The following is a 27,838-nucleotide window of genomic DNA, read 5'->3' as shown; positions in this document are numbered from 1 at the left end:
TACCTATATGCTATCCATTTTTCATTCAGAAGACTCTTTTTCCTCATACAATATTTGTTCATGCTGCTGTTGCTAAGTCGCTTCAGTCATGTCCGACTCTGCAACCCCAGAGACAGCAGCCCACCAGGCTCCCCCGTCCCTGGGATTCTCCAGGCAAGAATACTGGAGTGGGCTGCCATTGCCTTCTCCAATGCATGAAAGTGAAAAGTGAAAGGGAAGTCGCTCAGTCATGTCCAACTCCTAGCGACCCCATGGACTGCAGCCCACCAGGCTCCTCCATCCATGGGATTTGCCAGGCAAGAGTACTGGAGTGGGGTGCCATTGCCTTCTCCGTATTTGTTCATATGGTAATATAATTCTCCTTTGTATGTGCATTCTAATTTTTTTTTTTTTTTTTTGCAATTTGTCTTTTCTATGTTGCCTGCATTTAACTATTTCTGTAGTCAAATGTATTATTTATACTTATAGTTTTATTTTTGTATTGGGTGAAAAAATCATGTATATGTAAACATACGTATATCTCATACATTTTATAATCAAAACCAAAAAAACCTGTGTACTCAGATAGAGAAATAGAATATTATCAATAGTTTTGAAACTTATTGTGTACCATTCCCTACTTGCATTCTTGTCTATTCCTCACAGGTATGAACACAATTCTCATTGAAAATTCTAAGAAAATCATAATTATAAGACATGAATAAGAAGACAACTGTGTCTTAATCATTACCTCATTTTCCATGTAGGTTTTCTATATATGAATGCTTTCCTAAATAATAAATACATGTCTTTAAAATATACCATAAGTAGAACTAGGGCATACAACATAATTTTTAAGGCTCAGTGAAAACGAAAATGGTGTGGGCCTTTATTCAACACTCACTAAGAATTCTATGGCCCTTATGCATGTGCATGCATGCTTAGTCACTCAGGTGGGTCCAGCTCTTTGTGACCCCATGGACTGCAGTCAGCCAGGCTCCTCTATGTGGATTCTCCAAGCAAGAATACTGGAGTGGGTTGGCATGCCCTCCGTTAGGGGATCTTCCCAACCCAGGGATCGAACCCAGGTCTCCCACATTGTAGGCAGATTCTCTACCATCTGAGCCACCAGGGAAGCCCAGTAGAAAATAAGTACTCATAAAGTAAAACAGAAAATGTTCTTAAATCAAAGTGGCTAATTACTAATTGCAGGTTTGTTAAGATGAACATAAATCATCACATTTTATCTTTCATGGAACATCTCTCATAAATAGATGTCCACTGCCTTGGGTTAACCTGTGTTCTAAAAAATCATTTAACATTTGAATCATTTGTCTTCTTCTGTTTGTAAGTCAATAGTAATTAAGTAAAAATTAGTTGTCTGGTGCCTGGAACACTTGAGATTTATTATCTAAAATAGATTAGAATCCTATGGAGAAAATTAAAGCAACAATAAAAACCATTTAATTTCAAAATATCATCCTTATCATCCTGTCATGGATTATGGTCTTTACATAGGATTACAAAAAATGACCTGAATTGTAGCCTATCTTACTCATTATAAAAGAAGTACCTCTTCCCTGAAGGATCTTAGAGAAAATTAAGAACAGGAAAAATTCCTCAGCCTTTCTTGGCATTGGACACATTCTCCTCAGCCCAATGGCCTAACACCTAAACATCCTAATTCTACATCCTGCAAATTTGTAAGCACTCAAAAGCTGTAAAAGTGAAGGGATTAGATCAAGAAGCAAATAAAAACTTTAAAAACAGTATAAACTGTTATATAAATGAATAACAACTATTTAAAGAAACTAAGGAAGACAAATCAAACTTAAAACTAGGAAATAGTACAGATAAAATATAGGTTGAAGAAAAAGAATTAAGCAAGCATTTTCAACTGCTAAAGGATATTTAAGGAATAACATATATTACATAGAAAAAGAAGTTTACATTAATTAAAAAATCCTATACTCACTCAAGATTTTCATCTGGAAGGGTTTACAAAGATATTTAAGGATTCAGAAAGTTTAAAGCCAATGATTTCTATTTAAAGAAAACAAATGAAATTAACAATGATAATATAATAATAACAACAGATGATTCTGATGTATACTATCTGTTAGGTACTTAAGTGTTTTTATTTTCATATCTTAACTTAATCCCAGCATTACCTTTGATTGCTATTGCTGTTGTTCAGTCACTTAATTGTGTCTGCAGCACTTCAGGTTCTTCTGTCATTCACTATCTCCTGGAGTTTGCTCAAATTCATGTCCATTGTGTCAGTGATGTTTTCTAACCATCTCATTCTCTGTCACCCTCTTCTCTTTTTGCCTTCAATCTTTCCCAGCATCAGGGTCTTTTCCAGTGAGTCAGCTCTTCACATCAGGTGGCCAAAGTGCTGGAGTTTCAGCTTCAAGAGTCCTTCCTATGAATATTCAGGGTTGATTTCCTTTGAGATTGACTGGTTTGATCTCCTTGCAGATCAAGGAACTCTCAAGAGTCTTCTCCAAGACCGCAATTTGAAAGCATCAATTCTTTGGTGCTCAGCCCTCTTTATGGACTAATTCTCACATCCGTTCATAACTACTGGAAAAACCAGAGATAGTTTTGACTATATGGACCTTTGTTGGCAAAATGATGTCTCTGCTTTGTAATACTCTGTCTAGGTTACATACTAATAATTTAGATATTGGATAAAATTTCTGGAAGGCTTATGCCTAGCTGTTAGGCCCATTTTCTTAGTTTAGAACCACATAAAACTGTTACGTGAAATACTCAGGAAAGTGGATATGTGAAATTCTTAACAATATAATTTCATATCATTTATTTGCTTAGAGTGTCTTGAAGACATAAAATTAATATCAGGAAAGAAGTGTTATCAAGAATTAACAATATACCCTATTAACTCTTTTACACACTGAAAACTCTTGCAATCTCAGTAAAATTTATCTCTAAGGCATTATCTTAGACACAGTACCCAATGTATGAAAAACACTAGATATCCATAATTTGCCACGGTGGTCCCTAACTAACTAAAACATAGTGAGGAAAGCTTAGTGGTATGGTAGGTTTCTGAGGATATGAAAGCATCAAACCGTTAATTATTCACTGTAATCCATGTGTAGTTCCTTTCTCTACCACAGGTTTACTAATCTCAAAGGTTCAGTGGAGGAGGACTACAGGCCTCACAGCCACTAGCCATGTGCATTTGGAAGTGTCAATGGATGTTATAGCAGTCTTAGCTTGAGGTTTCTTCTTTGATTTTGCACATGTGCACTATATGCTAAATGCAAGTTATTTTAAAATTAATATATTTACTATTTATATTGTTTATAATTTGCTTGATATTTATCCCTTAAAAAGCTTACAGTTTCAAAGTAAGGCATTACTGAGTTAGAAGCAAACATAAATCTAGCATGGAAAAGCCATTGACACTGCCTCCAATGGCTTCCCAGGTGGTGCCGATGGTAAAGAATCTGCCTGCTAATGTAGGAGACAAAGAGACAATGGTTCAGTCCCTGGGTGGGGAAGATCACCTGCAGCAGGAAAACAACAACTCACTCCAGTATTCTTGGCTGGAAAATTTAATGGATGAGAAGAGCCTTAAGGGCTACAAGCTAAGGAGTCTCAAAGAATCAGATATGATTAAGTACACGCAAGCCCTACAGCCGATGGTTCTATACTTAGTAACTTGAATAATAGTGATACTGTGTAGGGACTATAAGAAGGATGATCAGGTTTACTGAAGAATGTATTACATTTGTATTTCTATAGTTTATCAATGAGAAGTTGCTAAACCATCCTGGAGAAATTATAGCAATTAGATATAAATTTAGGTTTTTAGCTATAAAGACAGATTTTGAAATGTGAATATAGGTTTAAGTCACTGTCACTTAAAATAAGACTGCATAATGTAGCCTAGAGTAGGAATTTGAAATAAAATGGTTCTGAAGCTAGAAACATGTTGAATGCTTACATTTACAGAAAATATGGAAATGAGAATTTCATGGGAATCAAGGAGAAAGATAAAGATGTTTGCTGATCAGACCAAATGTTATACATAATTTAGCCAAGAAAGGATAGGCGATGTTTGATTAGAATGATATGAGTATGGGGTGGTGATGACTTTGAGTGAGTAGTTTTAGTTTAAAAATGTTGTGTTGTGGGCTAGATTGCAGGAAAATATTGAGTCATGAGAGCTATTAGAAAATGAATATATTGGCTATCCTATATCTTCACAGGAACACATCCAGTGATTCTTATTTGAAGATAAAATACTGAGATCTCTAGTATTTCAGTTGACACAACCTTTGGCAAGAAATGACAGCTTATTAGATGTGAATATCTACAGGGAGAAGATTGTTTTTAAAATATGGTACTTTATAGAATGTTAAAACTAACAACTTTTTATATATGCATATGAGCAAGACACATTTTATTTAAGAATTATAGGCAAAGATTCCTACTATTTTTTTTATTCCCTTAAATGCAATACATATTATTACTATGGGATTTTTTTTTCTGGTGGCTTAAAGGTCAATTCAAAATATAACTATACAACAAAAAAGAAATGCATCAATACTGATCATTTTAAGGAAAAAAATTACAAGGAATTGACTTGCTCCTAGACGTTGGTGAACTTAGTACCCCTGCTTATGGCATGCACAAAAGACAGAATAGTCAAGGATTCAACATTTTTCTGGTTTTACAGTTAGATACATCACTTCTATTCCATTTGCTTATTCACACAACTTATTAGTAGATTTGTTTTTAATGGAGGATTGCCTTTCAAAAAAATGTTGTTTTGGGTTAAATCTCCAATTAGAGAACTGAAAAAGTATTTTCCACTGGCTTATTTTTCCTTACCTTAATATTCATCACCACCTATCAGTAATTCATATAAAATATACTATAGAATAGAAGACATTAATAATTCAAGTTACAAATATTTTTTCAAACAAAAACACATGTGAATACATGTTCAGTTTTGTTTCCTATTTTCTGAAAAATTTTGGCACATCTTTTACAAAGTTGGCCATTTAAATATCATTCTATAAATACAGTTTTTCCCATTTTTTTTAAAGATGTATGTGTTAGTCACTCAGTCATCTCCAACTCTTCATAACCCTGTGGACTATATAGCCCACCAGGCTCCTCTATCCATGGAATTCTCCATGCAAAAACACTGGAGTGGGTTACCATTTTCTCCTCCAGGAGATCTTCCTGGCTCAGGGATCAAACACTGGTCTCCTGCATTGCAGGCAGATTCTTTACCATCTGAGTCACCCAAGAAACCCTTTCTTAAATATACCTTATTATAAATGATGGAACATGAATACAGAACTCTCAACAAATAAAGCATGATTTTACTGTTTATAACAGTATAAAAGCTGCTTATAACAGCTTCTGAAATAGCTATTATCTATTGTTTGGAAATTATAAACTGTGTTTAAGTGCATTAATTCATCTAACAACTCCTTTTTTGAAAAGTGCTCCCCCCTCAACTTTTCAAGAGTGAAATTGATAAAAAAAAAAAAATCAATTAAAATAAAAATAAAGTATTTATTAAAGTATTTTGGAAATTTCCTCTTTATTTGATGTTAAAGTTTACTTTATCCTTGTGCATGTCATTAAGAAGGTACCAAAATTGTCTTTATGGGATATTTCTTATATCTGTTTTTGTGATTAGCAAGTTATGAAGAATGGAATAAAAAAGTATGCCAGACATGAGCATCTGTACAAGAGGAAAATAAACATGAAAAAGTCAAATAATTATCTAGGTCCCAGATATGTTTTTATTTCAAATGTATAATTAATCAAGATTATGCTAGTCCAGGATAACATCTTTGCATGAAATGTTCCCTTGGTATCTCTAATTTTCTTGAAGAGATCTCTAGTCTTTCCTATTCTGTTGTTTTCCTCTATTTCTTTGCATTGATTGCTGAGGAAGGCTTTCTTATCTTTCCTTGTTATTCTTTGGAACTCTGCATTCAGATGCTTATGTCTTTCTTTTTCTCCTTGGCTTTTCGCTTCTCTTCTTTTTGCAGCTATTTGTAAGCCCTCCTCAGACAGCCATTTTGCTTTTTTGCATTTCTTTTCCATGGGGATGGTTTTGATCTCTGTCTCCTGTATAATGTCACAAACCTGCGTCCATAGTTCATCAGGCACTCTGTCTATCAGATCTAGTCCTTTAAATCTATTTCTCACTTCCACTGTACAATCATAAGGAATTTGTTTCAAAAAAGGTCATACCTGAATGGTCTAGTGGTTTTTCCTACTTTCTTTAGTTTAAGTCTAAATTTGGCAATAAGGAGTTCATGATCTGAGCCACAGTCAGTTCCTGGTCTTGTTTTGCTGACTGTATAGACCTTCTCCATCTTTGGCTGCAAAGAATATAAATCAATCTCATTTCGGTGTTGACCATCTGGAGATGTTCATGTGGCGAGTCTTCTCTGGTGTTGTTGGAAGAGGGTGTTTGCTATGACCAGTGTGTTCTCTTGGCAAAACTATATTAGCTTTTGCTGTGCTTCATTCTGTACTTCAAGGCCAAATTTGCCTGTTACTGCAGGTGTTTCTTGACTTCATCCTTTTGTATTCCAGTCCCCTATAATGAAAAGAACATCTTTTTTGGGTGTTACTTCATGGGAAATAGATGGGGAAACAGTGTCAGACTTTCTTTTTTTAGGCTCCAAAATCACTGCAGATGGTGACTGCAGCCGTGAAATTAAAAGACGCTTATTCCTTGGAAAGAAAGTTATGACCAACCTAGATAGCATATTCAAAAACAGAGACATTACTTTGCCAACAAGCATCCATCTAGTCAAGGCTATGGTTTTTCCAGTGGTCATGTATGGATGTGAGAGTTGGACTGTGAAGAAAGCTGAGTGCTCAAGAATTGATGCTTTTGAACTATGATGTTGGAGAAGACTCTTGAGAATCCCTTGGACTGCAAGGAGATCCAACCAGTCCATTCTAAAGGAGATCAGTCCTGGGTGTTAATTGGAAGGACTGATGCTGAAGCTGAAACTCCAATACTTTGGCCACCTCATGTGAAGAGTTGACTCATTGGAAAAGACCTTGATGCTGGGAGGGATTGGGGGCAGAAGGAGAAGGGGACGACAGAGGATGAGATGGCTGGATGGCATCTCCGACTCAAAGGACATGAGTTTTGTTAATCCCTGGGAGTTGGTGATGGACAGGGAGGCCTGGCGTGCTGCGATTCATGAGGTCTCAAAGACTCGGACACGATTGAGCAACTGAACTGAACTAAGGATAAATACCAGTGCAGAAAAATATATTATTCTGTATATTAACTACTTGTCTACCTTGCTATGTCAGTGGAATGCATCTGAAAAGTGCTGTAAGAATACATAAAGGAGTGAAAAATTTGCTCTTCTTGCTTCATTTCTCAGTCTGATGGATCATTTTATGGGAAAGGTGACTATGAGAAATGACTTTTATGTAAACAATAGGAAACTTGAGTTTTACTAATTTTTATAAGACTATAAATCCATGGTTGTGATCAAAAGAAAAAAAGTTCGGTATGATCTAGAAAAAGTGGTAAGTGACAGCTGAAGTTCTAAGTTCCAATGGATAGAAATCAAAGTGTTAAGAGTTTAGATAAGCAAAATCTATGAAATATCTATTGATAAAATATGTAAGTTTTTTTTTCAAATGAGGAAATTATATATAAAGCATTTTTAAGAGACATCAATAGGGAGAAAGTGATAAAAAATTTTAGTTGAAAATTTTACCATTCATAAATTAATCAGTAAATGTAATATGAGTCCAATAAACATTGCAGTAAGGTTTTTTATTTGTTTCTGAATTTGACAAATCTAAAATTCATATGAAAGAACAAATAAATATTAGAGAATAATAAGTCAAGATATGTGGAAATTTTCCTCATCAGCAAATGATCTAGAATATGAGCCTGAGGTATTAGCGGTAAGAATAAATAAGTAGAATATACCAGAATAGAGACCACAAACAAATATCAATATATAAAAAGTTGTTATGTGATAAGTGAACTTAGAAATGTAGAAAGAGAGGTTTAACTATCACTTAGGCTGTAGAAACCACAGGAGAACATCATTCCTGCTCTAACAAACACCAGCTGGACAATTTATGAAAGCATACCTTTTTCTTGCGTACAACAGAGGGTTAACACTGCACAGCAACTAGGTGAAACAAATTCAAATTGGTAATGACTCCCTGTGATGGAGATGGATATGCACATCTTCTCTTTTGATAGAAAATGGGAAGAACATAGAAGGAAGAGGCAGTGGCTGAGAAACTGGGTAAGAAGAAATTAGCTACAATCTTTAAAATCTCATAAAGGCTAAGTGCTAGCTCACATTACAACTTAAAATTCCTGAGATCCTGAAAACACATACTCAGCCACAAGCTGTGTTCCACAGGCCTCAACTGGGTACTTAATAGAAGACTGAGAATGAGGCAGGAGACGTGAAAGGGATCTTCTTCAGAGAGAATCAAGCACTACCCAGACCCTTCTCAAATGTGAAACAAAAACCTTAAGTATCCATGCAGAGTCAGGAAACCCTCATGCTCTGCAAACATAGGCAAAGATGTATTGCCTTTTGGCAAGGATTGTCAATCTCCTAAAGGCAAGGAGACCCTCTCCTGACCCTGGTTCCAGGCAAAAGCAACTCCCACTGAGGGAAGAGTTCAACAGAAGTTGTCTGTCCATTAGAGAAGAAAGCAAACCTCCATTTGTCAGGAACTTTCACTGACACAAACTAGAGATCTGCTTCTACTGGGGAGAGAAAAGAAATCATCCTATCCAGGATCAATCATTGAGAAACAGGCAGTTTCCTTACTACGTTAAAGACTGGCCAGGACACTAAGAAAGCCACAGTGCTAAGGCTTAGGCACTGAGCATCTGCCTAAGATGGAGGCTAAACCAGGAGAGCAGAGAACCCATCTCTGACCACATTTTAAGCCTAAAACAGAATATAAACAACAGAAATCTATCACTAAGAAAGTGGAAAGCAAACAACAACCAGAATCTTTGAACTAGATATGGAACAACAGACTGGTTCCAAACAGGGAAAGGAGTATGCCAAGGCTGCATATCATCATCCTTCTTATTTAACTTCAGAGTACATCATGCGAAATGCCAGGCTAGATGAAGCACAAGCTGGAATCAAGATTGCTGGGAGAAATATCAATAACATCAGATATGCAGATGACACCACCCTTATGGCAGAAAGCCAAGAACCAAAGAGCATCTTGATGAAAGTGACAGAGGAGAGTGATAATGTTGGCTTAAAACTCAACATTCAAAAAATTAAGATCATGGAATCTGGTCCCATCACTTCATGGCAAATAGATGGGGAAACAATGGAAACAGTGACAGACTTTATTTTGGGGGGGCTCCAAAATCACTGTAGATGGTGACTGTAGCCATGAAATTAAAAGACGTTTCTTCCTTGGAAGAAAAGCTATGATCAACCTAGATAGCATATTAAAAAGCAGATACATTACTTTGCTAACAAAGGTCTGTCTAGTCAAGGCTGACTTTTCCAGTATTCATGTATGGATGTGAGAGTTGGACTATAAAGAAACCTTTGCACCAAAGAATTGATGCTTTTGAACTGGTTTGGAGAAGACTCTTGAGAGTCCCTTGGACTGCAAGGAGATCCAACCAGCCCATCCCAAAGGAAATCAGTCCTGAATATTCATTGGAAGGACTCATGTTGAAGCTGAAATTCCAATACTTTGGCTACCTGATGCAAAAAACTGATCCATTTAAAAATATCCTGATGCTGGGAAATATTGAAGATGGGAGGAGAAGGGGATGACAGAGGATGAGATGGTTGGATGGCATCACCGACTCAATGGACATGAGTTTGAGTAAGCTCTAGGAGTTGGTGATGGACTGGAAAGCCTGTAGTGCTGAGGTTCATGGGATCACAGAAGTCGGGCATGACTGAGCAACTGAACTGAACTAAATAGGAATGTAGGACCCACATTTATTGGAGCTGTAACCCAGAGAAAAACTCTGAAAACTCCAGGACCATCAGTAAGATCAAGATTACAACAGTCGTCTGCTATGAGTTAAAAATCTGTGCTGAGTTGAAGATAACTGTAGATACAACAAAACCCCAAATACACATTGACTACTGCTTAGATTGACTCAAAGATGTATCATAATAGCAAAAACAAAAAAGAAAGTGAAAGTCGCTCAACTGTGTCCAACTCTTTGCAACCCCATGGACTATAACAGTCCATGGAATTCTCCAGGTCAGAATACTGGGGTGGGTAGCCTTTCCTTTCTCCAGGGGACCTTCCCAACCCAGGGATTGAACCCAGGTCTCCCACATTGCAGGTGGATTCTTTACCAGCTGAGCTGCAAGGGAAGCCCAAACAAAAAAGAGTTATGCCCTTTATGTAAATACTATCTACCCTGGTATCTAACTTCTACACAGTTATCTGTGCATGCAAAACCATAGAGAGAAAGCCCACAAAAAAGGAAAAAAAAAAAAGCAACTCAATTGTCAGGGATAAATTTATCAACAGGACCACACCAGAAGGTCCCCAGATATTGAAACTATCTAAATAAGTACATCCAAATAATAGCACAAATAGAGCACTGAAATTAAAATTTAAATACAGAGAAAAAAGAAACACTGGACCCAAGAAATATACAAATGCTAACATACTTCTTAGAGGAAATATGTAAGCCAAAAAATAATAGTAGAAAATATTAACAAATAAAATGTTCACCCACTCCAGTATTCTTGCTTGGAGAATGCCACACATGAAGCCTGGTGGGCTACAGTCCTTGGGGTCACTAAGAGTCAGACACAACTGAACGACTAACACTTTCACTTTTCACACAGTAACAGATATATAAAATGGGGAAATAAAAGTCTAATTGTTCCCCCAATAAATAAGGAAACAAAGAAAAAGAACAAAGAAAAAAATGGAAAAAATACAGAAGAGAAAGATGATAGGTGGAAATCCAACTACACCAAAAACTATATTAAAACTAAGTAGTGGAAAAAATGCAACCAACATTTTGCAGGTTTGGTTCCAGACCAATGAAATAAAGTGAGTACACAATATAACAAGTCACAAAAAATTTTTGGTTATCCAGTTTATATAAGAGTTATGTTTACATTATAGTCTATTAACTGAGCAAGAGTTTTATATCTACAAAATGCACGTACATTAATTTAAAATGCTTTATTGCATAAAAATGTTCACCTGAGCCTTCAGCAATTCACACTATTTTTGCAATAATAATATAAAAAATCATTGATCACAGATGGCCATAATAAATATAATAGTATTGGAAAAGATTGATATATAGATAGAATTACCAAAATGTGACAGATATTCAGGAAATGACCAAATACTATTGGAGAAATGACATCAGTAGACTTACTCAAGGCAGGACTATCACAAACTTTCAATATGTAAAAAACCATAACATCTGCCAGGTGAAATAAATTGAAACACAATAAAACTAGATATGTGTTCATATACCATTTAAAAAGAATCTGTTTTAAATGTAAAGATGAAGAGGTCAAAGGTGAAAGAATAGAAATAGACATAGCATATAAAACACTAAGAATAAAAGAGCTTGAGAAGATATTTAACTATCATGTGATTACTTACCCCAGAGAATTTAGCATCATGTAATACTTTAGCCCAGAGAATTTTTACCAGAATAGAAATTTCAAAAATTTGCACAGGATAAATCTATAAAATGTATAACAACCCTAAATTTTATGCAATGAACAAAGATTTATAATACATAAGCCAAAAGTGATATAACTTAAAGAGTAAGAGAAATCCATGATTATATTTGGATACTTTATCATTCTACTTTTAGTAACTTACAGAAAAAATGCAAAATATCTGAAAGATATAGAATGCTTGAACACTGCCAACCAGATGTACATAATAGATATTAAGAAAACTGTCAAATGACAAGTTTATTTAGCCATTATTGGGGATGTTTGTGCTCTCAGTAATACTGCCATCCTTGCACATCTTTTGACATAAACCTGTATGTTATATATAATTTTAGATGAATTGCTCAAGGATCAGAGATGATTTGAGGCCTTAACAGTCCACCAGACTTTGAGTTGGCATCCTAAAAGGTTTCACTGTAGTAATAACAATAAATTGGAAATAATAATTCCATAAGAGGCTATAGGCAAGACATATATCTAACCATCTCAATCTGTTCAGATTAAATTGATGTGGGATTTCTGATAGTTCTAGCTATGCCACTTTCAAAGGAATGAGTAAATTTTCTCTCATGAAGAAACTATCAGTTCAGTTCCAATTCAAGTTGGTGAGAAAAGAAGCTCTTAAACTCACTTCCTCTCATGGACACACCAAACTACAACTACATTCAGAATAATTCCTATTGAATTACACCTTGGGCATATGATGGTGGGGGGGGGGGGGGGAACAACACCCAGATCAAAATAGGTAGGAGAAGCTGAGACACCATTTCATCATAAACCCTACCTCTAGACAATGACATACAATCAAGAAGTCTCTACTCTATGCTTCTAATTGAGGAGTAAAGAACACCTATATTTAGTGCCTCAATTTGTAAAACTTCTACCCAAGACAGCTCCAAAAGACATATAGTTCTGAAAGCCAATGGGACTGGAGTCCCCAAGACCCACCATAATATATAAAAGAAGCAACTTGTTTAACTTAATGGGCTTAACAGGCTCCTGAGCAATCACCAATCCCTATACTCCAAGGCTTGGCACAGAGGCAGCAGGCCAGAACATTCAGTCTTTCCCTGAAAGAGGTCTACTTGCATAACTTAAAAAATAATAACCTGAGGGTCAGTTTTCTTATTTAATTCAAATTTAGCAGCAGATTGCAATAGTCTTCAGAGACTAGGGAGGCTGGCAGGCCATCTTTGTGCTCTCTGTCTGATCCATGCCTGGCTGCTATTTTCCAGAAAAGAAAAAAAGAAACACCTTAATCACACATCTGATGCCTTAGTTTTATGTCTATCACCAAGAGGAAATACTCCTTGATAGCCTAGCTTTGGAGGCCAGCAGGGCTTGTATTCTCTAGGTCTATGGGACTGAAGCAAACAAAGAAATAGTTTTTAACTCCCCTCCCCCCCCCACCTCCAATCACAACAGAGAAGACAAAGATGCTCATCCCAGTCTTCCTCTGAAAGATGTCTATTGCCATACTTTAGAAGCTGATTCTTGAGGGTCAAGCTACCAACCAGACTGCAACAAGGTAGTGACTGAGATCTTCCCCTTTAGGACACTAACAGGTCTTGGCATACCCTCAATAATAGGGAATCACCTTAATAACAAAGAAGACAATTTAGATAACCACAAAGGTTTGAGAAGCAACAAGGAGTTCAGGTCTTCTGAATCATAAGGTTTATTTTTTACATTGAAAGGACTGATGCTGAAGCTGAAACTCCAATAGTTTGGCCACCTGATGTGAAGAACCAACTCATTGGAAAAGACCCTGATGCTGGGAAAGATTGAAGGCAGGAGGAGAAGGGGATGACAGAGGATGAGATGGTTGGATGACATCACCGACTCGATGGACATGAGTTTCAGCAGGCTCCAGTAGTTGGTGATGGACAGGGAAGCCTGGCATGCTGCAGTCCATGGGGTCGCAAAGAGTCAGATACAACTGAGCAACTGAACTGAATTGATCTCTTACATAAGATCACTCTTTCACTCCTACACAAGACCAGTTCTTTCACCTTGGAAGAGGTAGATGCTTCATCTAATGCATAGAATCAAAATGGAGAAATCAAGGGAAGACAGAGGAATAGGTTTCAAGCAAAAGAACAAGACAAAACTTGTGAAAAAGGATTTAATGAAATGTAGATAAATGATTTATCTAATAAAGAGTTTAAAATTATGATCATAGAGATTAACTGACATCAGGGAATAACACAAGAACAAAATGAGACTTTCAACAAAGAGATAGAAGGAGAGGGTGGGGAGATTTGGGAGAATAGCAGTGAAACATGTATAATATCATGTATGAAACGAGTCGCCAGTCCAGGTTCGATGCACGATACTGGGTGTTTGGGGCTGGTGCACTAGGATGACCCAGAGGGAGGGTATGGGGAGGGAGGAGGGAGAAGGGTTCAGGATGGGAAACACAGGTATACCTGTGGCGGATTCATTTCCATATTTGGCAAAACTAATACAATATTGTAAAGTTTAAAAATAAAATAAAATAAAAAAAAATAAAATCCACAAAGGAAAAAAAAAAAAAAGAAAGAAAGAAAATATAACAAAGTACCTAAATCACAGAGCTGAGGATAAAATAATAGAACTGAAAAATTCAAAAGGGGAGTCTGACAGCAGACTAAGTGAAGCAGAAGAAAGAATCAGTAAACTCAAAGACATGGGAAGTAGCATTCATTAAATCACAGGAGTAAAAAGAAAAAGAATGAAAAAAAGAAGCTAGCTTGAGAGACTTATGGGACACAAACAAGTAGACTGATATTCACATTACAGAGGTCCCGGGGTGGGGGCCCGGGGGGAAGAGGTAGAAAGTTTTTTTAAGAAATAATAACTGAATGTTTCCCTAACTTGGGAAAAAAACACAGACATTAAAATCCAGAAAGCCGCCATGTTCCAAATAAAATGAACCTAAACAGACTCACATTGTCACATACTATAGTTCACTCTCAACATTTTTCTCCCAATATATACATAGTAAAGTAGTACAAATTCTGCAGTTTGATGAATCTGCAATGTAAAACCTCATATACATGGCAAACTACAGAGTTAGACACAGATTTTCAACTATGCAGGGGATCAACACCCTAACTCCCATGTTGTCAAAGGTTCAGCTGTATAATTAAATTGTCAAAAAATTAAAATAAATAAATTTAAATTTTAAAAATATATATATAATAAATAAATAAAACAGAAAGAGAAAATCTTAAAAGCCTAAATAGAAAAAATTAAATACAAGAGAACCCCAACAATTTATATGGAACAACAAAAACAAAAAATCCCAAATAGCTAAAGCAATCCTGAATATTCATTGCAGGGACTAATTTTGAAGCTGAAGTTCCAATAATTTAGTCACCTGATACATAGAGCCAACCCATTAGAAAACACCCTGATGCTGGGGAAAGATTTAGGACAAGGGGAGAAGGGGACAGCAGAGGATAAAATGGTTGGCTATGGTTTCCCTTGTATGTTACTTGTTGCTTTTCCCTTGCTGCTTTTAATATTTAATATTCTTTCTTTGTGTTTTGTCTTTGTTAGTTTGATTAGTATGTGTCTGGGCATGTTTCTCCTTGCATTTATCCTGTATCCTCTTTGTGCCTCTTAGAATTGATTGACTATTTCCTTTTCCATGTTGGGGAAATTCTCAACTATAATCTCTTCAAAAAATTTCTGATACCCTTTCTTTTTCTCTTCTTCTTCTGGAACCCCTATAATTCGAGTGATGGTGCATTTGATATTGTCCCAGAGGTCTCTGAGACTATTCTCAGTTCTTTTCATTCTTTTTACTTTATTCTGCTCTTCAGAAGTTATGTCCACCATTTTATCTTCCAGCTCACTGATTCGTTATTCTATTTCAGATATTCTCTTATTGATTCCTTCTAGAGCATTTTTAATTTCAGGAATTGTGTTATTTGTCTCTATATGTTTATTATTTAATTCTTAAAGGTCTTTGTTAGTTGATCCTTGCATTTTCTACATTATGTTTTCAAGGTTGTTTTTTTTTTTTTTTTAATCATCTTTACTATCATTATTCTGAATTCTTTTCCAGGTAGTTTGCCTATTTTCTCTTCATTTATGTGGACTTCTGTGTTTCTAGTTTGTTCTTTCCTTTGTGTAGTATTTCTCTGCTTTTTCATTATTATTATTTTTTTAACTTACTGTGTTTGAAGTCTCCTTTTCCCAGGCGTCAAGGTTGAATTCTTTCTTCCTTTTGGTTTCTGCCCTCCTAAGATTCGTCCAGTGGCTCTTGTGTAAGCTTCATATACAGTGAGATTTGTGCTGAGTATTTTTTTGTTTGTTTTGTTTTTGTTTTTTCCTCCTCTGCTGGGCAAGGCTGAATGAGGTGTAATCCTGTCTGCTGATGATTGGGTTTGTATTTTTGTTTTGTTTGTTGTTTAGATGAGGTGTCCTGCACAGGGTGCAACTAGTGGTTGGGTGATGCTGGGTCTTATATTCATGTGGATTCCTTTGTGTGAGTTCTCACTATTTGATACTCCCTAGGGTTAGCTCTCTAGTAGTCTAGGGTCTTGGAGGCAGTACTCCCACTCCAAAGTCTCCGGGGCTTGATCTCTTCATCTAGGACTGATGAGATGAAAACGACCTCTTTGTTTTTCAGACTTCCTGTTACAGTTATTTCCAAAATCTGGTCAACTACACATTCAGTTTCTGTGCATCCAGAGTGCCCCAGGAGCCACAGTTCTGTTCCCAACTCCATTCTCCCTCTATAATAGGATAATATATCCATGACTATTGTGATATCAATTGCCAAGGCTTTCCATGAAAATGTTAATTCTTTCCACCATCTTAAACCATGGGCTTGATCAGTGTAATATGTTTTGGCTAACAGAAGGAAAGTTATGACCAACCTAGATAGCATATTCAAAAGCAGAGACATTACTTTGCCAACAAAGGTCCGTCTAGTCAAGGCTATGGTTTTTCCTGTGGTCATGTATGGATGTGAGAGTTGGACTGTGAAGAAGGCTGAGCGCCGAAGAATGGATGCTTTTGAACTGTGGTGTTGGAGAAGACTCTTGAGAATCCCTTGGACTGCAAGGAGATCCAACCAGTCCATTGTGAAGGAGATCAGCCCTGGGATTTCTTTGGAAGGAATGATGCTAAAGCTGAAACTCCAGTACTTTGGCCACCTCATGCGAAGAGTTGACTCATTGGAAAAGACTCTGATGCTTGGAGGGATTGGGGACAGGAGGAGAAGGGGACGACAGAGTATGAGATGGCTGGATGGCATCACTGACTCGATGGACGTGAGTCTCAGTGAACTCCGGGAGTTGGTGATGGACAGGGAGGCCTAGCATGCTGCGATTCATGGGGTCGCAAAGAGTCGGACACGACTGAGCGACTGATCTGATCTGATCTGATTTGATGTAAGTAAATACAGTTTGCTTCATCTCAGTAGAAGCATTAAATAAAACTGTATAGTTAGGCTGCACTTTTCTTGCTCCTATCTTGCAATATGAAAGCGTTTCCTAAAAAATATTTATTACTTCTATCACTCTTAAAAAAAGTATCATGGAACTGAGTCCAGCTCAACAGAACCCAGTTAAGCATAATGAAATTCTGTTAGCCTGCCATGCAGGTGACCCACAGTACTTCACATAATGTAACCAAGTGAGCAGCAAATGATTCTGTTGCATGCCAAGCAGATTAAATAGTTATTTAGTTGTATAAACAGCTGACTATTCTACATTACCTAAATAGCAACCTGAAAACTAATTTGGAGACATAACTACTGAAGTTATGTCTCCATATCCTATGTCCCATATCCTATATCCATATGTCCCACCCTATCCTCTCCTTGAGTTCAAAAATTTTAGTAGTTTTTTTTTCTTTTTTAAAGACTTTATTGGAGAACAGTTAATTTACAACAGTTTGTTTGTTGTGTTGGTTTCAGGTGTACAACAAAGTGAATCAGTTGTGTATGTGTGTGTGTGTGTGTGTGCTCAGTCTATCAGTTGTATCTGACTTTTTGGGACCCCATGGACTGTAGGCTACAAGGCTCCTCTGTCCATGGAATTTTCCAGGCAAAAATACTGGAGTGGACTGTCATTTCCAACTTGGGATCTTCCCAACTGAAGGATTAAAGCTATGTTCCTTGGGTCTCCTGCACTGCCAGGCAGATTCTTTCCACTGTGGCACTTGGAAAGCCTGTTATACATATACATATGTCCATTATTTTTTAGATTCTTTTTCCTATATAGGCCCTTACAGACTAATGAGTTGAGTTTCCTGTGCTATACAGTAAATCTTTTTCAGTTATTAAAAATATTTCTTATATATTGTAAATGCCCTTTTAGATTTTGCTTGAGCTACCTAAAAGAAACATTTTGACATTATGTAATTTTATTATTGCTTTATATTTCTGAAGTTCTTTTGGAATTTTATGTTGAATATTTGTGTCTGGCTAAGACTTAATATAAAGTTTTCACAAACTTATTGGAGAATTTTTTTCCATAGGTGTAATTAGCTCTGTGAATGCATTCATTTTATAGGATATTGTTGAAAAGTCACTTCTGGGTTAGCTGTCATTCACTACTGTAAATCTGTATGTACTTATATATAATTTGCATGGTATAGAAAATCAGAAGCTTTCATTACTGGCTAGTGGAAATACAAAGAACATATTTACACAGTTGTCAGTAATATGGTACTTTAAAAAAAAAGCCAGTAGACTAGAAAATAAAAAATCAGAAATTTTCTGTTTAATTTGGTTTTGAGAAATCTTGTTGTCAATCACTGTATTAGTGAACTAATACAAAGAAAGTGAATGATAATTCATTTTTCTATAACTCGGTATTTATAATCATTCAATCAACATATTTTCTTAGATGGAACACAGAACCTTCTAATTTTATTTTATGGCAGCTCTTTTCCTTTGACTCTTCTGTTCCTAAATACAGTCTGTTTTGCAACTGTTCTTTCAACTTTTAAAAACAGTCAACCAAGCTTCACTATGAGTCTGATTGCTTGTATTAAGCTTTTCCATGGGATCCTGTACCCTGTATGGAGCATAATTCTCTTCAACAGGCACAGCTAATTAAGTTCCATAATCAAGGACACTGCAAGCCAAGAGCTAATTTAAAAATTAAATGCTGAAAACAGAACAACATAATTTATTCTACAATTAAACGATTAGAGATAAAGGAACTGTGGCATATTTTGTCTGTCTTTATGACATTAGAGAATTTCCACAATGAATTTTAACATTTTTATTTATAGCATTCGACCTTTTAGTTTAACTCCATAAACTCTTTTGTTTAACCTGACTAGTTGTTGGTATTTTACATCAGCTAGATTTAAACTCTCTGTATATGTAAGTTGAAACTTAAGGAACTCCCTGGCAATAGTGTTTTGGAGACACTGTATCATTTACAAATGACATGTTTCCATGCTGGTGAGAATTTGGTAGTCCTAGAATAGTAACACCAAAGCATGACACTTGGTTGTGTGTTTCCACTAAATTCACTTTTCTTCGTTCTGTCACATTACATTTTATTTTTTCTTCCCTCAGGCATCAAAGGATGCCTAAACACATCTCGTCAATATATTCTGCTGCTTGTCAAAATTCAAACTTGGAAACAGGTAAGGTCTCTCTGGTTTACTATGTTTGGTTAAAAAAAAGTGGTTCTGAATTTTGGTCTTATTTATTTGAGAGAGCTGTCAGTGATGCAGTGATAGCCAAAGTTTTAATGTTGGGTTACTATTTTTCTGTAGCAAAGGGTAAGTTAAAGTCTTTACATTGATTGGTCATTTGTTGACTGAAACAATCCTATCTTTGTGAAAATGAAAGCACAGTAGAAAATGTGAACTTATTTTACATACCAGTTAACAACAAAGAATGAGTATGAAATATTCATACTTACATACTAAAATTATCATAAAAAAAAATCTGTCCCCAGCCACAACTGATAATATTTGTTAACCTTAAAGTTATTTTCAATATAAGATAATAATTTTTGTTAATTTTTGTAACAATAGAGTTAAAGTAGGGTTATTTAATATTGCCTGAGGACCAGTTTGGCCTTGACAACACCAATAAATAATACTAATGAAAGTGCTGCACTCAGTATGCCAGCAAATTTGGAAAACTCAGCAATGGCCACAGGACTGGAATAAGTCAGTTTTCATTCCAATCCCAAAGAAAGGCAATGCCAAAGAATGCTCATAACTACCGCACAATTGCACTCATCTCACACGCTAGTAAAGTAATGCTCAAAATTCTCCAAGCCAGGCTTCAGCAATATGTGAGCCGTGAACTTCCTGATGTTCAAGCTGGTTTTAGAAAAGGCAGAGGAACCAGAGATCAAATGGCCAACATCCGCTGAATCATGGAAAAAGCAAGAGAGTTCCAGAAAAACATCTATTTCTGCTTTATTGACTATGCCAAAGCCTTTGACTGTGTGGATCACAATAAACTGTGGAAAATTCTGAAAGAGATGGGAATACCAGATGACCTGACCTACCTCTTGAGAAATCTGTAGGCAGGTTAGGAAGCAACAGTTAGAACTGGCCATGGAACAACAGACTGGTTCCAAATAGGAAAAGGAGTACATCAAGACTGTATATTGTCACCCTGCTTATTTAACTTCTACACAGAGTACTTCATGAGAAACGCTGGACTGGAAGAAACACAAGCTGGAATCAAGATTGCCAGGAGAAATATCAATAACCTCAAACATGCAGATGACACCACCCTTATGGCAGAAAGTGAAGAGGAACTCAAAAGCCTCTTGATGAAAGTGAAAGGGGAGAGTGAAAAAGTTGGCTTAAAGCTCAACATTCAGAAAACGAAGATCATGGCATCTGGTCCCATCACTTCATGGGAAATAGATGGGGAAACAGTGGAAACAGTGTCATACTTTATTTTTTTGGGCTCCAAAATCACTACAGATGGTGACTGCAGCCATGAAATTAAAAGACACTTACTCCTTGGAAGGAAAGTTATGACCAACCTAGATAGCATATTGAAAAGCAGAGACATTACTTTGCCAACAAAGGTCTGTCTGGTCAAGGCTATGGTTTTTCCTGTGGTTATGTATGGATGTGAGAGTTGGACTGTGAAGAAGGCTGAGCGCCAAAGAATTGATGCTTTTGAACTGTGGTGTTGGAGAAGACTCTTGAGAGTCCCTTGGACTGCAAGGAGATCCAACCAGTCCATTGTGAAGGAGATCAGCCCTGGGATTTCTTTGGAGGGAATGATGCTAAAGCTGAAACTCCAGTACTTTGGCCACCTCATGCGAAGAGTTGACTCATTGGAAAAGACTCTGATGCTGGGAGGGATTGGGGACAGGAGGAGAAGGGGATGACAGAGGATGAGATGGCTGGATGGCATCACTGTCTCAATGGATGTGAGCCTGAGTGAACTTCGGGAGTTGGTTATGGACAGGGAGGTCTGGTGTGCTGCGATTCATGGGACCGCAAAGAGTCGGACACAACTGAACGACTGAACTTAATACTATTTTCCTAACTGAAATTCCAGAGCCATCATAATGCTGGCTTTCCAGGTGGCTGAGTGCTAAAAAATCTACCTGCTAAGCAGGGGACATGGATTCAGTCTCTGATGTGGATCAGGAAGATCCTTTAGAGAAGGAAATTGCAACCCACTCCAGTATTCTTGACTGTGAAATCCCATGGACAGAGGAGCCTGGCAGGCTGCAGTTCATTGGGTGGCAAAAGAGTCAGACAAGATTTAGAGACTCAAAACCAAATAAGAAATCTTAGTGATTTAAAATTGACTTGTGTTTCCTACTCATAACTAAGGGTTCAGTCACCAGCCCATGCATACAACATTTTCAATACCTGACTACTAAGGTCATCAAAGAAGAGGAGACAATGGAGGAAGCACTCTCACTTTTTAAATTATTTTGATTTCAAAGTGGCATGTCAGCATATTTGTTTCTTTTTGCTACTGTATCAAATTACTTCAAACCTTTGCTTTAAAACAACACAAATTTATTATCTTACAACATTGTAAGTCAGAAGTCCCCGCGACTCGGGTGAGACTGCAACCATTTTTGGAAACTATAGAATAAAATCAGTTTTCAAAAACCCTTTGCTTCTTCTAGAGGGTGTCTGTATGCCTTGTCTCATGCTACAATTGCTCTGTATCCTGTGGGGAAGCCATTACATTGAAACTATAGCAGGAAATATCTGTGGATATTTCTGACAGTATGGTGGCTCAGATTATAAAGAATCAGCCTGCAATGCAGGAGACCCAGGTTTGATCCCTTGGAGAAGAGAAGAGCAACCTACTCCAGTCTTCTTGCCTGGAGAATTCCATGGACAGAGGAGTCTGGTGGACTATAGTCCATGGGGTCACAAAGAGTCAGGCACAACTGAGCGACTAACATTCTCAGTCTCTTTCACAAACTTCAAACTCTTAATTTTCTACATTATTTTATTCAGCCTACATATATTCTTTCCCTATCCCCTTATCATTTCAGAGGTACTCCATTTCTTATGCCTGTTTTTGACAAATGCTCATTATTATCTGGAAAAAAATCAATATTTTTAAAACGCCCTACAAATGTAACATTAGAGTTCTTTGTTTTTTCTATTCTTTATTCTTTCTTTCATAAGATATTATTAATGCCCAGGTATGCGGACGGAGGAAGGAGGAGGGTTCAGGATGGGGAACACAGGTATACCTGTGGCGGAATCATTTCAATATTTGGCAAAACTAATACAGTATTGTAAAGTTAAAAAAAAAAAACAAAAACTGTGCTGAGGTCAGTGCATTATTAGCCTGGGGATAGAGTGTTGGGAGGGTAATCTCTAAACTGATTAAGCTCTGGTCTTTGTTGTGCACCCTGGACCTGGGTCTTGGGATAGATGGCCTTCATAGTGCTTCTGTCCCTCACCCAAAGATAGACTTTTTCCCTTTTTACTATTATCTCCCCCAGCTACAGCAGATATCCTCCAATTTTCCTGCTCTATTTCCAGGAAAAGGGCTAACTAAGGCACTCTTCTCTTCCTTAGTAAGATAGGAGGGTGCAGCTGGGCAGAGTTCCTTTCCCCTACCTGCAATATTTCATCATAGTCTTTTGATGATGTCCTACCCCAACAAATTATGGAATTTTTTAATAAGAGGAAGTGTCTGAATGGATTTCATGGTGGCTGTTCTTCCACTTCCAGCCAGTACCATAGAAGAACTTTCTCTGTATTCTTTCCATTCTCCTTGTGAGAACCAGTAGGACTCCTGAAAGAAAAGACTACAAATTATGAGGGCCCCATATGACTATTGTTGCTGCTCAGTTGCTCAGTCATGTCCAACTCTTTGTGATCCCCATGGGCTGCAGCACGCCAGGGTTCCCTGTCCTTCACCATCTCCCAGCATTTGCTCAAACTCATGTCCAGTGAGTCAGTGATACCACCCAACCATCTCATCCTCTGTTATCCCCTTTTCCTCCTGCCTTCAATCTTTCCCAACGTCAGGGTCTTTTCCAATGAATCAACTCTTCACATCAGTTGGCCAACATATTGGAGCTTTGGCTTCAGCATCAGTACTTCCAATGAATATTCAGGGTTGATTTCCTTTAGGATTAACTGGTGTTATCTCCTTGCAGTTCAAGGGACTCTCAAGAGTACTCTCCAACACCACAGTTCAAAGGCATCAGTTCTTCGGTGCTCAGCCTTTTCTATTCTCCCTCTGTCACATCCATACCTGACTATTGGAAAAACCACAGCTTTGACTATACAGACCTTTGCAGGCAAAGTAATGTCTCTGCTTTTTAATATGCTGTCTAGGTTTGTCATTACTTTTCTTGCAAGGAGCAAGTGTCTTTTAATTTCATGGATGCAGTCACCATCTGCAGTGGGTCAATAGTGGCCTGCCGTGGGGTCAGGGGCACTGAATACAACAGTCCTGGGAGCCACGGTGTGCTGGCATAAGTCCTTTTGAAATGGACACTAGTTCATATTATTCAGGTTACTCTAAATTGAAAACAGAATAATTGCAGCCCAAATAATAAGTTCATGGAGAAGGCAATGGCACCCCACTCCAGTACTTTTGCCTGGAAAATCCCATGGACGGAGAAGCCTGGTAGGCTGCAGTTCATGGGGTTGCTAGAGTCAGATACGACTGAGCAACTTCACTTTCACTTTTCACTTTCATGCATTGGAGAAGGAAATGGCAACCCACTCCAGTGTTCTTGCCTGGAGTATCCCAGGGCCGGGGACCCTGGTGGGCTGCCGTCTATGGGATCGCACAGAGTTGGACACGACTGAAGCGACTTAGCAGCAGCAGCAGTAGCAAATAATAAGTTCATAGTATCTTTGATTTTATTCTCTATTGCTAAGTGTCACTATTAAAATGATAGGAGGTTTTCAGGGTAGAAAAATACTATGTTTATGCTTTTCCTTATTGTATAACTTATTTTGTGGTGCCATTTCCCTCTTTTCCATTACCGTATAGCACATACTGTTAGCATCTGACTAAATTTAACAATAAGTTACTTTGGAGGCTAAGTAACTATTGCACATGGTTTCATACTTTGGGGCCATTTAGCTAAAATAAATGTAATGACATGGTATTAGCTATTGAGTTCTAGATGCAATTTTTCTATTTTAATCTCAGTTTGGATGATTATATAATATATTGCCCAAAGACCTGTCAGCAATTGAAAGAGTCTGTTACTTATTTGTTCCGGATGCTGTGATAATGGGGTATAAACCAGGACTCTCCATGGAAAACTGTAGTGAAAAGTGATACAACTTTTAGTCACTAACTACTTTCCTGTATAACAGGGGTAAGTTAACTTCTTCTGTAAAGGGCCAGGTAGTAATTATGTGTGACAGGTAATGTTGGTTGCAACTATTCCACTCAGGAATTGTAGTGCAAAATCATTTATCAGCAATATGGAAACAAATTGGCATGTATATATTCCAATAAAACTATCTATAAAAATAAATGGTTTTGCCAGTGGCCTGTCACTTGCCAGTTCCTCCCCTCAACCCCCTTCATTTCTGTCTACTCTATTTATCGACTATTTCTTTTAATTTCTCATGGCTTTTTAAATTCAACTATATATTTAAATCTCTCAAAGCCATCCCTTTCAACCAGGTGAATCCCCTGTATTTTCAACTGTATTCTCAGTATCCTTACTTCGGTCTCTGATAGACAGTCTCAAACTAAATATGTCCAAAATTAAAATCTTAATACCTTTTTTATTGAAAGCTACTCCTTCCAAAGTGGAAATAAATAGAAACAATACCTTTCAGTTGCTGAGGCTGAAAATCCTAGAGATATTCTTTTGCCTTCATTTTTCTCCCATTCCACATTCAAATGACTGTCAATATCTACAGGTTCTACCTTTAGAGTATATCCAGAATCTCATTTTTCCTCTTCACCTACTCTCTACCTCTCTGGTTTGAATCACTATCTCCTCACCAATTATTATAATACTTTCCTACTTTTGACATATCTAATAATAATTTTAGAGCTGAATATTATAATTTGGAGAATTTGTCAAATATTAAATGGAAGATATCCAGAAGTCAGTTAGATTTCTGTTGTGATAAAATCTCTTATATTTTCTAGAATTGTTATCAGCAGACAGTAGAATAAATGATCATTAGATTGATAATCTTTCTCATACTTTGCTATGAAATTTTCAAAATTGTCCACATTGAGCAATTCTTGTTATTTTTAATGATGAAAAACATAACTCTATTTTTTATACAGAAGAGAAAACAATAAAAATGAAGACAATAAATAAGAGCTAATCTGTGAGAGAGTGTAGTTATCAAGAGAAGAAGACATAAAGCTGTGGATGCAAGTTTGAGACAAGAGTTATTCTCTAGTATGCTCTCATTTGTTTAAATACAGCAATATCTTTTCTAAAATCCTAGTTAGTATATTCATAATACATGGAATTTCAAAATATTTTTATTTAAATTATGCTATTTATAAAGTCATAATCTTGACCATTTATCAATTTGAGGTTAGCATGCACATTAAATACATCTACTAAAATAAAAAATCAGCAACTTATAAATCTAGCATTTATAATTTTTAAATTTCACAATACTTTTCCCTTATTAATAGATCTCTGCTTTTGTGCTGATTTACAGTAGTTTCTTTTTCTAAGATACAATTTCTATATTCCTAGATCACATAATTAATTGTATCACCTACCCTAATCCTCTAGATTAGTTTCCTATGGAATGTTTCAATACATGATACTCATCTGAAAAATTCTGAGATTCATTATAGATTATATGTAAGAGTAGTATACTAAGGTAAAGATAGGGAGTCCCTTGTGGCTCAGCTGGTAAAGAATCTGCTTGCAATCAGGGAGACCTGGGTTCGATCCCTAGGTTGGGAAGATCCCCTGGAGAAGGGAAAGGCTACCCACTCCAGTATTCTGGCCTAGAGAATTCCATGGACTGTATAATCCATGGGATTGCAAAGAGTTGGACACGACTGAGCAACTTTCACACAGGATTTTAGTCAATATAATTATTTTGAGATACAACCATATTACTGAGCATATTGTTTGTTACGTTTTTTTGCTGAGCAACATTTTGTTGTGTATGTTTATCACAATTTGAAGTGTCATTTGGACTTTTACCAGATTGTGGACAATGTAAATAAAGCTGCTATAGACATTTATATACAAAGTCTTTATGGACATATGGTTTCATATTTAATTTAGATAAATACCTAGGAATGGGATTTCTGGGATGTATGTAGGTGAGTTTTTAATGGTTTAAGTGACTGATGAACTGATTCCCAAAGTAAGACTGTATATTTCTACTAACAGTGTAGAACCTACTTTCATGGATTTCATGCTGACCACAGTTACTTATATCTTATTTTTCATACAGCATTATTGCTTCATTTTTCTTCTATGTTATAAACTCTACAATACTTTTATTTATTTTCTCTTTAGACAGTCACTTCTCTTATCAGTTCAGTTCAATCACTCAGTCGTGGTCGACTCTGGACACAACTGAGTTGGACACAACTGAGCGATTTTCACTTCACTTCCCTTGAAGGTAAAGATGAATCAGGTTTAGATGTGGATACTGAAATCAAGACCTAACTAGAAGAAGGGGGTGTGGATGACCATTAAAAAATTTTTTAACAGAATAGCTATAATTATTAACAGAAAGAATTTTTATAAGGAGAAAAATCAGTGATTTTATGTTTCACCTTTATCAGTTCTACAAATCAATAAAAAATGTCTTGTCAAAATTAACAAAGTACAGAAATATTTCCTGGTAGTGAAATTTTAAAATGCTACCTCTTTTAGGGAGAAAAAAATGTTATTTCTTTAAAAAAGAACCATTTAGTGAGACATTAGAATGGTATTAATTAGATATAAGAAATGGTATTTCTTTAAAAAAAATGATAAAAAGAGAATGAATCTTGTAAGAATCATTACATTATGGTAGAGATGAATGAAAGAATTTTCATACATTTTTATTCAAAGATGAAGTTTAAGAAGACTGAATGAAAGAATTAAAAAACTGCATAATATAATAAGCAGTATATTGCTTAAATCAATACCCAAATCTAACCTGGAGTGTTATTTTAAAAAATAGGTATTCATTTCAGAAATTAGGATGGTTGAGGATGACATTTAAAATAAGAAAATTTCCATAAAAATGAATCAGTTAGCTGTCTAGACACTCACTCAAGCTTCCTGCTTAAAGACCACCTTCAGTGATTATGCATGTGATGGGTAAGTCACCCAATGATATTTTGGATTGAAGATTTTTTTTATTATTATCTTTTAGCCATATTCATCAAATAGAGTGAATTCTATTTCCATGACATGACCATTTCCATGACAATTCTGCTCTGTTTCATTCTTTGATTATTTATTGCCACCATCATACCTCAGGTTACTATTAAATAATATATTATCAAAGATAGCCTTTTTAAGTTTTATTTGACAGCTTATTGTGTTTCTTTTGATTATAAGTGAAGCTACAGGACAGAATGTTTACCAAAAAAGACATCTTTATATTGACAAGCTTTTTGGCAGGACATTTACTATACCATATGACTTTCACAGTAGACAAGCAGGGGGAGGGACACAAATAAGAGGGATGTCTGGGAGATGCCCCAATTATTCTACATTTTACTTGATATAAGCTTTTAGTTT

This window comes from Bos taurus, chromosome 2, assembly GCF_002263795.3.
Source record: "Bos taurus isolate L1 Dominette 01449 registration number 42190680 breed Hereford chromosome 2, ARS-UCD2.0, whole genome shotgun sequence".
Lineage (NCBI taxonomy): Eukaryota > Metazoa > Chordata > Mammalia > Artiodactyla > Bovidae > Bos > Bos taurus.
Note: the sequence above shows the minus strand (reverse complement) of the source record.